Source organism: Prionailurus viverrinus, chromosome A3, assembly GCF_022837055.1.
Source record: "Prionailurus viverrinus isolate Anna chromosome A3, UM_Priviv_1.0, whole genome shotgun sequence".
NCBI lineage: Eukaryota > Metazoa > Chordata > Mammalia > Carnivora > Felidae > Prionailurus > Prionailurus viverrinus.
Genome location: NC_062563.1, coordinates 29,672,384 through 29,687,479, shown reverse-complemented (window position 1 = coordinate 29,687,479; position 15,096 = coordinate 29,672,384). Strand labels below are relative to the sequence as shown.

Here is a 15,096-nt window from a genome sequence, read left to right as displayed (position 1 = left end):
TTATTTTGTTTGGGGGAGAATATTTCATGAATGGTGTTATATTTTCCTACTGTACAGCACTGGAGGAACATAAGGTTTAGTTGTATCCATTTTGAAGATAACATAATTAATCATAAGACTGTCAGTCTGATCTATTATAAACTTTCCTAATGGTTTTAACAACCACTGATGATCAATGTCTAGGTCCTTTATTTCACTAGATCATCTGGACATTTTTTAGAAATACATTTGGAGATTTTTATCAGGTAACAAATTATGTTTCCAAGTTTTTCATGTGTAGAGTTATGAGAGTTTTTATAGGTGCAACAAAATAACAATGACATCATGAATCATCAGAGAAATGCAAATAAAAACCACAATGAGATACTACTTCACACCCACTAAGATAGCTTAATCAAGAATGCAGAGGGGGCACTTGGCTTGCTCAGTCAGTGAGCCCCCAACTCTTGATCTCGGGGTTGTGAATTCCAGCCCCACATTGGGTGTGGAGCCTACAAAAAAAAAAAAAAATACAGAACAACAAGTGTTGTTGAGGATATGGAGAAACCAGAACCCTGGTACACTGCTGCTACAACTGCAAAATGGCGCATCTGCTTTAGAAAACGGTTTTGGCAGCTCCTCTAAAAGTTAAAGAGTTATCACCATTTAACCCAGCAATTTCACTCCCAGGGCATATACTCAAGAGAAATTAAAACATGTGTCTACGTAGAAACATGTTCACGACAGCATTATTCATTAATAGGCAAAAAGTGGAAACAATCCAAATGTTCACTAACTGATTAAGGGATAAACAAAATGTGGTGTATTCATATAATGGGACATTGTATCACTCAGTTACAAAAAGCAATGAAGTACGAATACATGCCCAACATGGAGGAACCCCAAGAACATTAACTAGGTAAAAGCCACACATTGTATGATTCCATTTATATGGTATGTCCAGAACAGGCATATCCATAGACTCAGAAAGGTAACCTGACTGCCGGAGGCTGGGGGATGGGCTGAACGGGGAATGACACTAATGGGTGCATAATTTCTTCTTGGGATGATGAAAATGTTCTGAAATTAGATAGTGGTGATGACTGTACAACTCCAAGAATATACTGAAAACCTCTGAACTGTACATTTTAAAAGGGTGAATTTATGATATGTAAATTATATTTCAATAAAGCTTTTTTTTTTAATTACGAGGAAAAGACTACTCCAGAGCACATTTCTTTGTAAGAGAAAAAGTGGTTACTTTTCATTCACTGTTAAGATAACACCTTTACTTGAAGAGACAGATTGAGGATATTAATTTTTCAAATAATATTTGCCAGGTAGCACACACAGAAAAAGTCAACAATTTTTTTTGTAAAAGAAAAATGCATAACATCAACTCTACAAGATAGCCAACAAATGATAACCTGCCTCAATAGTCCATGAAGAGGCAGTGAATGAATTTCATCCTTTTATTCAGTCAAAGCAACTTTGTCGGTAGTTTACATTTAGACAATTATTCCACACAGCAGTGTCATTAAAGCAATCATTTACTATTATGTCTTCTCCAGTATAATCTTCCTCCAGTAGCTCACAAAAGATGTAATGGGGGGGGGGGGGCGGTATTATTAAAAGAAAACCTAGCAAATACTAAGACATGATAGAAGCTTCTATACTTTTATAATTACATATAGCAAACCTCCCATACTGCAGAATTTGTCCTAATACTGTTCAAATCTTCAGCAACATTTTCTGTTCATCATACAAGAGTATTTGCTGAAAAAGGAATGCATTTTGGTTTCTTGACATATTGTTTTCCATACTTTTTTTTAAAGCAAGCCTTTTGGTGGGTAGGGCACAACAGGAAGAACCTGTCAATGATATGTGTCTTTTTGTCTTCCATAAGAACGAGAAACCTCAAAACATACACTTCAGTCACTAGGTTAATAAAATTGTGTAAAGCATCTCACTGAATAACCTATAACTTTAAACATCACTGGAAAAAGAAAAATGTAGAGTTTCTCTGTATGCTGTTTTCAGATGTCTTGGTACTAATGACAGGCTTATATTTCATTATTTCGTATCTCAAGGTTCTACACACTCTTTTTTTTTTTTCTTTCTTTTTCAAAAATTTTTTTTCAACGTTTTTATTTATTTTTTGGACAGAAAGAGACAGAGCATGAACGGGGGAGGGGCAGAGAGAGAGGGAGACACAGAATCGGAAACAGGCTCCAGGCTCTGAGCCATCAGCCCAGAGCCTGACGCGGGGCTCGAACTCCCGGACCGCGAGATCGTGACCTGGCTGAAGTCGGACGCTTAACCGACTGCGCCACCCAGGCGCCCCTCTACACACTCTTAAAACAAGATTCCCATCAGTGACAGAGGATGTAAATCCATGTTTTAAATAGGCTTCTCTATACCTTCCAATATATTAAGGGCTGACTTATTCAACCTGATTTAGTAGCTCACCAAGAGTTTGTAATAATAGCTGAACAAGGGTCAGCTATTTGTGCTTGCATTATTCGTATTTTCTTCAGTCCCTGGTTTCTTTGCAGAAATTGCTTTAAGTCACTTGTCCATTTTGTGAGGATTAGTTTTAATAAAAACTAACATAAACTGTTATCAATGATGCAATATACTGAAAGCAAATGTATGGTTATGGATCTGCTTGCTCACAGCAGAACTCCCTTGAGGACACCCAAAGTTCTATAGTTAACACATTAACACTGACTTACAGACCCAAAAAGATGCCAGTGACAATACCTAAATTTAATGCTTTATCATAAAAATGATAAAAAGCTCTAATTTTCTTCCAGCATCACAGTTAATCATTCTACCTACCTCACTTTGAAAACTACCGCTCCAGATTGCAGCTACAGTGAACTTTTTACAACTGCACATCTGATTAGTTCACTCTCCTCTTTATAATCCTATAATGGCTTAGCTCTGCCTTCAGGATAAAGTCCAACACCCTTGCATGTCATATAGGGCCCTTCAACTCTGGCTCCTGCCTCTCTCTAGCCCAGTAGTTCTCAGCCCTGGCTGCCTACTGGAACCACCTGGGGAGTTAAAAAAAAATACACATTCTCAGGCCTCTCACCCTAGACCAACTAAATCAAAATACCTGGGGGTGAGGTATTTGCATCCCTGATTTTTTAGGTTCCTCGGGTGAATCTAAAGTGCAGCCAGTGTGGAGAACTACCCCTCTTACTAACAAAGGCCTCAATTAGGCCTTGCTACTCTAAATGTGATCAAGCCACCCACAGCAGTATCTGCCTCACCAGGGAGCTGGTTAGTAATGCAGAATCCCAAGTCCCACCCAAGACCTACTGAATTAGGACTTGGCATTTTAACAAGGTCCCCCGATGGTTGAACATTCAAGTTAGAGAAGCAATGCCCTAAGTTACTAAACCCCTTCTCAGCTCAGGACCTTTGTAAATTTTTAAGTACTGTCTAACATTGAATTTCTCTGGCATTAGCTCACAAATGTGAAAGGTCATACATCACATCCATGTTACTCTAGGATATCCCCAGTTCCTGGCACAATGTCTAGTATTCTCAGTTAAACAGCATCTAGTCTTATGTTTCATACCTAAATTTCCACAATATTTCTGACCTATTAACCGTGTATTTCCTTAAAAACAAGTTGCCTTTAGGGGTGCCTAGGTGGCTCAGTCGGTTGAGCGTCTAACTTCAACTCAGGTCATGGTATCACGATTCGTGGGTTTAGGCCCCACATCAGGCTCGCCGCTGTCAGCACGGAGCCCCCTTCAGATCCTCTGTCCCCGTTTCTCTCTGCCCCTCCTCTGCTCATGTTCTCTCTCTCAAAAATAAACAAACACTGGGTGAAAAAAAAAGTTCTTTAAATACATAACTCTTGGATAGGATACATAACATAGCACTGTACTTATTTCAAAATCTAAATGAGCTACTGGTCTCTTTCCAGAGAAATGTAAATTAAACCTAATTCAAAGTGCCATTATGTTTTGGTTAAATTAATAAAATCAAATATTAGGTTTTGTTTGTAATACCATTGACTGGATTGTCAGGAAAAAGGGCCACATAAATTGCTGATAATGTTATAATGTAGTTCAACCTTTCCAGATAGCAATTTGGCACTGGAACCATAACCTGACTCAGTGAACCCATCTTAGGAGCAAGAGTCCAAGAAAATAATCCAAAAGAAGTATTTGAAGAAAGGTGCTGAAAAGTACCCTTTATGGGGCACCTGGCTGGCCTAATCAGCAGAGGATACGAGTCTTGATCTTGGGACTGTGAGTTTGAGCCCCATGATGGGTATAGAGATCACTTAAAATAAAATCTTAACCAAAAAAAAATCTTAACCAAAATCATTTATAATAGTAAAAAGAATTAAATTACTGTTATCAATGCATAGAATACTATTCTGTGATTTAAATCAGATCCATAAATGAGGGGCGCCTGGGTAGCTCAGTCGGTTGAGCAACTGACGATTTCGGCTCAGGTCATGATCTCACAGTTAGGGAGACAGAGCCCCGTGTCAGGCTCTGAGCTGAGCGTGGAGCCTGCTTAAGATTCTCTTTCTCTCTTCCTCTCCCTGCTCGTGCTCTCTCTCTCTCTCTCTCTCTCTCTAAAATAAAAAAAATTAATTAATTAAAATTTAAAAATATTTATATATAAATTAGATACATAAATGAGTATAAAATATTTGATGCTCTTCAAAAATACAAAAATCATATTCCATGTATACAGACTATTAAAAAAAGCCATGCCTGTATACCGACACAAATAGATGTGAATTTAAATGTACAAGAGCCTGCCTGGCTTAGTCGGTAGAGCATGCAACTCTCGATCTCAAGGGCTGAGTTTAAGCCTCACATTGGGTGTGGAGCCTACTTAAAAATAAACAAAGAAATAAATAAAGTAAATATAGTTTGGGTGGGGGGATGGGCTAAATAGGCGACGAGGATTAAGGAGTGCACTTGTGATCAGCACCAAGTGATGTATGGAGTTGGTGAATCAATATATTATACACGTCCCATGATCTCATGGTTCTTGGGTTCGAGCCCTATGTCGGGCTCTGTGCTGACAGCTCAGAGCCTGGAGTCTGCTTCAGATCCCTGTCTCTCTGTTCCTCCCCTGCTCACACTCGGTCTCTCTCTCTCTCTCAAAAATAAATAAAAGATTAAAAAGAATTATAAATGTATGTATATTTTGCACACCTGAAACTAATATAACACTGTATGTTAACAGGAATTAAGGTAAAAATTTAAAAAAATAAAACAAATACAATTTTACATTTAAAATTTTACAATTTAATAAATTCTCTTTTCTATAGAGAGTATATATACATAATTTTGGTAAACGCTATACCCAACATGAGGCTTGAACATCTCGGGCTTGAACCCTGAGAACAAGTGTCACATGCTCTAATGACTGAGCCAGCCATCCTTATAGAGAATATATTAAAACAAATTTTAATGTTGGGTTATTTACGGGTTTGCTGTTCAATTGTATTAAGTTTGTGTTATATAGTGCTATTTTTGTTGTACTCAGCCTCACTAAAAACATATTTCTTCAGCTTTGGTATTTGGGAACATTTATTAGTTATTGCACTGGAAGTAAAAAGACAAGATTCTGTATTTGGCCAGCTTCCTGCTTATAACTCAAATTCAAACTTCACCTGCATCCCATTTTTTCCACATGAAGGTGGAGAAAAATAATACAACAATGTTTACAAATCAATTCTGAGTGCCTCCAGTGAAAGGTGCTGGACCAATACAAATATCAGAACTGCTTAAAAAACAACCACCACCCATGCTGACAAATCACACAAGGCACTTATCCTTCTGAGCCTCAATGTCTCCCTCCATAAACCAAAAGAAATCAGTTAGAATCACATGGCGGGGGGGGGAAGTAGGTGAAGGAAAAGTAGGCTTATGATATCTGAAAAAGCATCGCATACACACGCTGATCAAAATCCACTGAGTCCCATTCACATTTTGGGAGGAGAATGACTGAGTTAGTACAACCCCCTTGAAGAGGTGGCGATTTGGCTATATGTCTGAAAATTTTAAATGCACATATATTCTTTGACCCAGTAATTCCACTTCTAGAAATACATGGTTCAGATCATTTTACACATAAGTTCCTAACAATGTACTATCTACAAAAACATTCATTGTAACACTGTAATAGAAAAACCTGGAAACTTAAATGTTGCTTAACACAAAGACTAGTTACAAACTATGCTGCAGCCATACAATGAAAAAACTTTAAAATGTCAACAGAAAGAATGAACAGCTTTATATCTACAAATATGGAATGATTTTCTAAATGTGCTAAGGAAAAAGGAAAAAGGTGTGACTGGTATGTACCACGGGCGGAGGAACATGGGCAGGTAGACGTGTTTCTAAACCAACAGTGTCTATGTAAGGCCACAGAAACTGGAAACTTCAGCCATCTCTGGAGGAAGCAGGGTAGGAGGGAGACTTACTTTCTTCTCTCTTCCTTTTTATACTGCTGGAGCTTTTTTCTCAGATGTATCGATCTTTTCCCAAAACTGAGGATTCTCTGTAGGCCTCCCTCTGAGTCTAAGAGGCTATCATTCTGCCCCAGTAGGCCTTGGTCATTGCCTCCTAAATTGCAGGGGCATCAGCATCTGGCCTCACACTGCCCCGAAGCGATCTTTTAGAGCCCAGTCAGCCCAGGTCCCTGACGGTCTTTAAAATCCCCCAGTGGCTCTCCACTGCCCAAACTCGAAAACAGCACAAACAGCCCTGCAAGCTCACCCTGATCTCATCTCCCACCCTTCTCCCCTCTACCCAACCCAGTTGTTTAACCTCTCCCTGCTCCCCAAGGATAGTGGATTCCTTCCACCTCCAAGCCCTCCTTCTTTCCTTCGCGCTGCTGCTTCTTTCCTACATCCTGTCTACAACCCACAAACTCATATGCACCCTTCATGACCCAAACACCCCTCCCAGGAAAGCTTTCTTGGACCTCTCAGGGAAGGAATGCTGCCTATGCAGCGTGGCAGATGCTCTGGAACTAGACTGCCAAGATTCAAATCCTGACTCTTCCTCCATCTGCCCACTATATGGCCTCAGTTTCCACCCTTGTCAAACAGGAATAAGCCCCTACTTGGCTGTTGAAAGATTAAGTCATTCATAGAATGAATTTATTACAAAGTGTCTCACAAGGCAAATAAAATAGCTATTATTATTACTATTATCACATTGTCATAGCACTTAGGATGTATTTGTATTCACCTTACCTGTACTATGAGCCCCTAAAAGGTAAAGATTTTACTCCCTTGCTTTTATTTTGCATCCCAAGCACTTCACGTGGCAAACAGAAGGCACATGAATGCCTTTACTTAAATCAGAAGATTGGCTTTTCTGGCTCTGAATTTCATCCAGATGGTAAATAACTCGCTAAAAGGTACCCAGTGAACAGCCTCCTGGATCCCACACGCCCTAGAACGCACATCTGAGCCAGACCACTTGAGGCCAGCAGAGGTGAAAAAAGACCAGGGGGCTTTGAGGCCTTCAGAGACAGGCAGATTGGAGACCAGGAAGATGTGAGACCTGCCGGTTCCTGCTGACTGGCTACTTACGGGGACTGGGTGAAATGGACACGGGGAGACAGGCAACCAGGATCCTGAGAGTCCCGGGCGTGCCAGGGACTCCAGGCAGGCAGGCCTTCAGGAAACACCCGGGAGAAGATGCTCTGGGGCAGTGGGGGTCTGGGAGTACACAGAGACAAGACACCCGAGGGGGAAGAGACGGGATGGGACCCACAGGACAACGGAGAGGAAGAATCCTCCCGGCACGGCAGATGCAAAAAGGAACACAAGACACAGCTCCTGGCCTCAGGAGGCTTCCCAAAGGAGAAGATCTTTAAAGAAGGAGGTAGAGCTTGGCAGGTAAAGGCGGGGCGGGAAGAGGCAGTCCAGCAGGGGTGAGGGCTGAATGGCTAGGGGTGAGGGAAGCTCGGAGTACATATGAATGGCCAGCCTGTCCAGAGGCTCGCATGACCTGATGGGACATTCTGGGCTTCACTCATCCCGTGGGAAAAGGAGAGCGAGGAGTTTTTAAGTAAACAAGTGACAGCATCAGATCTGTGTTTTCTGAAGGAGTGGCCAGGCAGGAGGATGTTCGCCCATCTTCCACCCTCGCTCGGTTCTCTCCTCGCCCACCATCTTCTGGTTCTGGGGCTGCCGTCACAGCAAGCAGGCGGCCGGCGAAGACGCCTCCTGGGACAGGTGACTGGTCCTGGAGCACGAATCCCTACCCCGGGAACAGGTTTCTGAAGGCATCTGCCCCTGCCTACGGAGGCTCTGAGCATTCCTCCTCTCGGTCCTACAAACACCATCCCTGATCGAAAACACAAGCAAACAACCCACCCTCGGCTCTGCCATTGTCATTTGTATCTTCAGGACGTACAATTAGGAACCAATTCTCCGAAAACCGAGGTTGCTTCTATTTACCAAAAGTAAAAAAAAAGGAAGGGGATCTGCGTTCCCAATCGGCTCATTTTGAATTCTAGGCAGCTCTGAGCCCCTATTTCCCTTCTTTAAGCAGCCTCAACAGTTGGGAGTGGGCGGAAAAGAGGGGGGCCTGGGACAGGGGCCAGGGGGGTTTAAGGGAAAGAAAAGTTGGTCTCCGCAAGAGCAAATTTTCTCATGCCAGGAGCTCTCCTCTTTCTCCCCATTAAATGGCCCTGAGCAGATTCGGGTCTCACCGTTCCAAGTTGCTTCGTTCAGAACGAACTACGGCAGCGCCCTGGCCTGGCCCCAGGAGGACGCACGCGAAGTTCCCGGGCAGTCGAGAGGGGTCGGCGCCCTGTCCGGCACGTTTCCGGGGACCCCCCCGCCCCCGCCTCCCCGCGGACAGCGCAAGGACGCGGGGTCCCACTAGAGCCGCCTGATGGCTGCTACCGGGAAAAGAGGGGCTGGGGCTCCGGCCCGCGACCCCTCCCACCCGCGCCTGGGGGCCGCCTCCCCCCCCCCCCCCTTGCGGAGCCCACCGGGGCGGCGGCGGCCGCGAGCACTCACCGAGTCCGGCGCTGGGCGGGACCGCTGGGGACGAGGACGGCGGCTCCGCCTCGGCTCCGCGGCGGCGTCTCGGCCCGCCACACGCCCTCAGGGCCGCCGCCCGGCCCGCGGCTCGGAGCTCCGCGGCGGCGGCGGCGGCCTCGCCTCCATGGCGAGGGGAAGCGGCTGAGGGGCGACTGGGCGGGCGGCGGTGATGGCGGCCGCGGCCCGGGGTCCGAGCTGGCTAGCGCGCGCGCGTCTCTGTCAGCGCCGCACTCGCTGCAGCCTCGCTCCCGACCCGGCCTTGGCTGTAAGGCGCTTCTTCATTGGCGGTTCAGAGACGGGCGCTGATTGGCCCATACCGAAAGGGCGTCTCCGGCCCGCGCGGGCCCCGCCCCTGCGCGCCTCCGAGCACTCGCTCGCTAGCTCGTGTAGGGCGCTGAGCCTGGGCTCACGGTCTCGCCCGCTCCTACGCCGCCGGGGAGGCTTGTGTGCGCCCCACCGCCGCTCAGACGTCGGGGAAGCCGGAGCCCGGGGGCACTGATGCCGGTGCACCAACGCCTTCCGCTTCTACGGTCCCAGCCCCCTGGACGTGGGCCTTCTTCCCAGCTTACAGATGCGGAAACTGAGGCCAAATGCAAGTTATACCAATGTTTAGCAACCAGGACGGCCTGGAACTCAAAAGCTGCCTTTCCACCCCGCTCTCCAAATGTGTTCCATTCTGACTTTTTACCCTCCCCCCAGTTGCCGCAAGGTACTCAAAAGGACGTAGGCTCTCTCGGGGAGAGGAACCTGCGAAGCCCCTAGAATGGACCTGGCACCATAAGTGTCCTCTTACGCGCCATGTCAGCTCACGCCATCCCCACCCAAACCCCAAGGAAATCTCTCCCGCTTTCTAGATGCGCGTACCGGGGCCTGGCTTGCCACAGAGTCGAGTAGAAAAATACGACACACGGTGCTCTGCGGAGGGGATGTCGTTTGCGATACGCCATGGGGTAGGGGAGGCTCAAACCGCACAGAGGACCGGGATATGCGTTCCGCCCCTGGAACTGGGGTCAGGGTTGCAGGTGTGGCCCTCCTCCCCGGGGCTCCCTGCCCCACGTGTGGGGTCCCAAAGCTACGCGTACGTCTGTCCGGCCGCAGTGGGTTCCCAGGCTACCGGACTTGGGCGTCCGCAGCTGAAGCCCCTTTACACGGGGCTGGTGTGTGGCGGGTGAGACGTTCTCCTGGTTGTGGCCCCCACACGAGGTCCCTCGAACGCTCCGATCCCCGATCAGGGCGAGTGGTTGGGCGTCTGCAGGCTGGAGACATATTGCAGAGCAGTGTGCAAACGGAGATTGCTGGGGGGCCCTTAATCCCAGAGCTGGAGTCCGCGCCTGCGGTGGGTGGCTCCGAGGGGAAGTCTGGCCAGCGGCAACTCTCCGTGAGAAGGGGTGCCTGGGGGTACATTTTGGCGCAAGAGTCCACGTCAGCTGCTATTTCCTCGGGGTTGGTGCCCCTATTACCTCCAGTCCCCACCACCGCTTGTAGTTGGGGCGCCAATTTAGGACTGTACATGCACGCTCCCTCCTCCACATTTGTGGAATAAGTGAGTGTATGCTGACCAGAGCCAAGGCCTGGGAATACGGGGTGCGGTGGGCCTCCTTCAGGCCGTCCCTTCCCAGGCAGGGAAGTTCCTTCTCTATAAGAGAGTGGTGTCTCTTGCTCCCTCTCAGCAGGGCCCGCCCAGAGGGGTCACCAAACTGCCAAACCCTCCGTGCCTCTGCCCAGTGGACACTCTAGCCACATGCCCAGTCTCTGTTAGACCCCAGGGGCAGCCAATGGGGGCAAGTTCTTCCAAACATTTCCCAGAAAGTCCCAAGTCAATCTGCCTGCACAGGGGAAAAGCCTGAACTCAAAGCATTTAGAAACCCTGGGGGAAAAAAAAAAAAAGACTGTATGTACAGGAGGCATGTGGGTGGCTAGGGTAGCAACAGTTCCTTAAGACCAGACCTCACCAGCTTAGTTTTGCCTTGTGTACATCTGACCTACCCTATTATCTCTTAGTATGTATGCTTCTTTTGGCTGATTTCTTTACAATTTTACTTATATTACCACAACATGTTTGACATGCTACTTACACTTTCTAACATATGTTAAAATAACTATTAAAATAAAAAGTGTCGGGGCACCTGGCTGGCTTAGTAGAGCATAGAGCACTTGATCTTGGGGTTGGGAGTTTGAGCCCCACGTTGGGGGTAGAGTTTACTTAAGTAAAATTTAGAAAAAAAGTGTTTATCCTCAAGATCATCTGAAGGATACCCCCCTACATACACACACACACGTGGTCACACTTGGGAAAATGCTGCTGGTTGGGTGTGAGAGTCACAGAGCCCTGGGGTTCAAGCCCTGGCATTGACTGAGTGACCTAAGTCTCTCTCTGCTACTCTTCCTGGAACGTCCCAGGCCTGGACTGAGAATTATAAGCATGTACAGCTTGGCAAGTGACCCATTCTCAGGAAATGCAGTTCCTTCTCTCCATGATACAGTGGCCCTGTGGTCAGCGCATTTGCGGTGTGCATGTAGGGGTGAGAAAACCTCAGACCAAGGAGAGGCAGGGTCTTGGACATCCCATCCTGAAGACCCTGGTTTGGTTCAGCTCAGTAATTACACAGACCCTGTTGCCACTGGAGAGGACAGAGTTCCATCCTCATCTGCCCACCTATGGAGACCTGCCCAGCCTCCCCTTCCCATCTGAGGCCCAGGGGTTCCACACTTTTGCCCCATCACCACAGGACAAAGGGATGTCTTCCAAGAGGAGAGAATAAGAGAGCAGGCCCGAGAGAGGAAGGCAGGCAGGTTTTCTGTACTCAGGCCCACCCATGTGGGAGGCCGAAGCCCTGCTCCCAGTCCTGCTTTAGGCCCTGCCCGCCAGGGCCTATGCCTACATGTGTAGGTGCATACACGTATAGGTAGGCACTCGTCATCCACCCCACAGGTGCCCCAAGGAGTCACAGGGTTCACGAGAAAAGGGCTGGACTGAAGAGCTGGAGAATTGGAGTAAAGGACTCCTATTTCATTAGGTAGATCACCTCCCCTCTCCGGGCCTTCTTTCTCCATCTAGCAAATGGAACAATGAATCATTCACTCGACAAATACTGAAGGCAAACCATGTGCTGGACGCAGCAGGGAATAAAACAGAAAAGGTCTCTGCTCTCAGGAATTTAGATTGTGGATGGGGAGACAGACAATAAACAAACAAGTGAAAAAGAAAATTTCCTAAATGCTGTAATGAAAATAAAGCAAGGCAAAATGATAGAAAGTTGGAGTAAATGAGGGCCAAGTGCCTTTCCAGGCCACTGTTCTACCTCCAAGGGTCATTTGCTTGAGCTTTGTACCTAAAAAAGATTGCAGCCCCCTTATCTTGAGAAGGCCTCCACCCTCACTCCAGGGCTGTCATTGATATCCTAAACCAGAAGAAAGGTTTCCAAATTTTTTGCCCCCAGTCCCAAAATCCTGGTCCTAGGCGCAATCCTAGCCCCATTCATTGGCCAAGACATGGCCCCATTTATGACTGTAGACCCAGGGCAGCTGTGCAAATCTTTCAGAGTAGAAGGCTTTTTACATTAATTTTAATTGAGCAATCTAAGATTTTGGGGGGGAAATACCGTTTTAAAAATATCACTGTAAGTGTATGCATTTGTCAAAACTCTGCAAATGTACACTTAAGATCTGAGCATTATATATAAATTGTATCTAAAAAGAAAAAAATTGCAGATAATGAACTGTAGTTAATGAAATTCTGAAGTATTTAGACAGAAGTGTACCAAGGACTGCAACTTAGTTTGAAGCGCAGCTTAAGATGGATAGAGGGATGGATAGATGGAGAAATGTATGATACAGTAAGTACAGTAAAATGCTAACGGCAGAATCCAGGTGGTGGGTACATAGATGTTCAATGCAAATTCTTTCAACTTAACTAGATGTTTGCAAGTTGTCATGATAAAATATTGGGAGAGGGAGGGAATCAGTGTTTAACGTTACAAAAAAGTACACAGAGCTGCCTTTAATTTTCCGACAGCTCTCCCCTGGGACAATTCTGGTGCGTCTCCACATGCATACACCCTGTTATGTAGTCGCCTCGTTTGTATGTCGTTATTTCTCACCTATTTCTAAACTTCCTATGTATAGTGCTTAATGTTTGCACATCACAGGAGTTCATATGGGGCATGTTACTTTGGGGGTGCAGGCTTTTTACTGTGTACATTCTCAATGCAGTGCCCAGGGCCCCCTTTCCAGAGAGGGCACGCTGGGTTGCAAAATACCAACCCTTTTTCACTGAGAACAGTTAGAGGAACTGGAGGCAACATTTTAAAAAGGCATCGAAGAACTGCCAGGGCAGTGAGCAATTGTGAGGCCAACCCTGGGGAGGAAGAACTCCAAATGATGAGCCTAATATTGGGATCTCTTTTCCTCTCCCTGGACCTATCTGCTGATTGTGATAGAAGGCTGATGGGCTGTGCCTAACTGGGATTCCCAAAACTGGCCACAGTGTGGGCTCTGCACACTCTTCCAGAGCCTTGCCTCTCCCCTAGCAAGAAGAGTCTATATGCCCTTGAAACGGGGTGGGAATGTCCCCCCACCTGACAGAATGTGGCAGGTACTCATGGGCCCTGTGTGACTTCCAAAGCTGGTTTGGGAAGGCTGCACAGCTCTGTCTGGCTCCCTTGGGAGGCCGTCCTTGGAACCCGGCTGCCATGTTGTGAACTCTCCTGGGTCACAGGTGTTCTGGCCCACGACGCCAGCCAAGGTTCCCGTCAACAACCAGCTTCAACCCCCAGACTTGTGAGTTAGCAAGCCTTCAGATGATTTCAGCCCCCCGATGTCAGGTCACCCCAGCCTTTGAGTCTTCCAGCTCATGTCCCAAATATCGTGAAGCAGAAACGACTGTTCTATCCTGTCCAAATTCTTGCCCCAAGTAATAAGTGGTGAGCATAACAAATGGCCGCTTTGTAGTGTGATTTATATCCCCTTGGAAGATATTCAAACTTACATTTTTTACAAATCATATGGAGGGAAAAGAAGAAAAAGAAACACCTTACCAGGCTCTGAGTCACTCTTTTCAAGCACTCAATTCAAGTCAGCTCTAGGGGTGTTAAGGAGGGAAAGCCAGAAGCTCCAGTGAGACCTGCCCTCCCTCTGGGCTTTGGTCTCCTTCTTTGTCCTTCTCCTAGACTAAGGGCACAACAAGAGGAAAAGGAAATGCCCTCAGTGTTGGGTGGGGGCACAAGGGCATGAAGCCAAGGTAACTGGAGTGCAAACTGGAGGCCAGAGATGGGGTCTGGAGGGCCAAGAAGGGCTCCTACTGATGGGGATGAAGCTTCTATTTGGGGTAGGGGAGAGTCAGGGGACTCCAGTTTGTGGTTCTTCCTTGGCAGAATTGAGATCTTCCGTCCTTTTCTCTTCAGCCCAGAGACCACTCAGGAGTTGCTCACCACGGGGAGGTGGGCAGGTTTGTGGAAGCTTCTCCTCTAACCCTTGAACACACCGGCCACACGCTTATCAGTCCTCCAACCCTTACTGTAGTGCAGACGGGGGCCTTGCCTCAGACTCCTCTGCTCAGAGGGACTGATTTTAGTCATCCTTCCTCTGTCACCACAATAGCCAGGGAGAAGCCCTGAGACCCCCAAAAGCACAACCTGGTTTCAGATCCCAGTTTTGCCACATACTCACTGTTACCAAACCTCCTCGGTCTGCAATTTCCTCTTCTGTAAAAGGGGGTGATGTTACCTATCTCATAGGGCGGTCTTGTGGAATAAAGGAAATAGCAATGATGAAGTGTTTGGCATGGTTCTTATGTGTATGTGTATAATGCTTTTCAGTGTGGCTCTTGATGAGCTGCTGCTTGAGTTTTGCACAGTCCCCTGTAAGCTTCCTAAGGGCTGTGAGCTTGAGGGGGGCTTCCTTCTGTAACAGTGGAGAGAGGCAAGTCTCTTGTAAATGTTGCCGAGCAGCTCCCCCTTCAGCCCCAAAATAATCAAACACATAGAGTTCTGCTGAGGCACCTGGATGGTTCTGCCTCCAGCATGCTTTTGCTTAGGCTGGACTGCATATGACAAGCACTC

The 15,096-nt window shown here is 46.8% G+C and overlaps 1 protein-coding gene across 3 annotated transcripts in view; it reads right to left on the bottom strand.

The window, feature by feature from the left end:
- Positions 1–9,282, bottom strand: part of PTPRA (protein tyrosine phosphatase receptor type A) — a 161,221-nt gene extending 151,939 nt beyond the window's left edge. For 2 of the 3 annotated variants that reach the window (XM_047851905.1, XM_047851906.1), the window contains exon 1: positions 9,014–9,281. The gene's annotated coding sequence lies outside the window, so the exon portion shown is untranslated. Of the gene's footprint in view, positions 1–9,013 lie in introns of all 3 variants that reach the window. The other variant, XM_047851907.1, reaches the window with a different exon arrangement.
- Between the last annotated feature and the right edge of the window lie 5,814 nt (positions 9,283–15,096).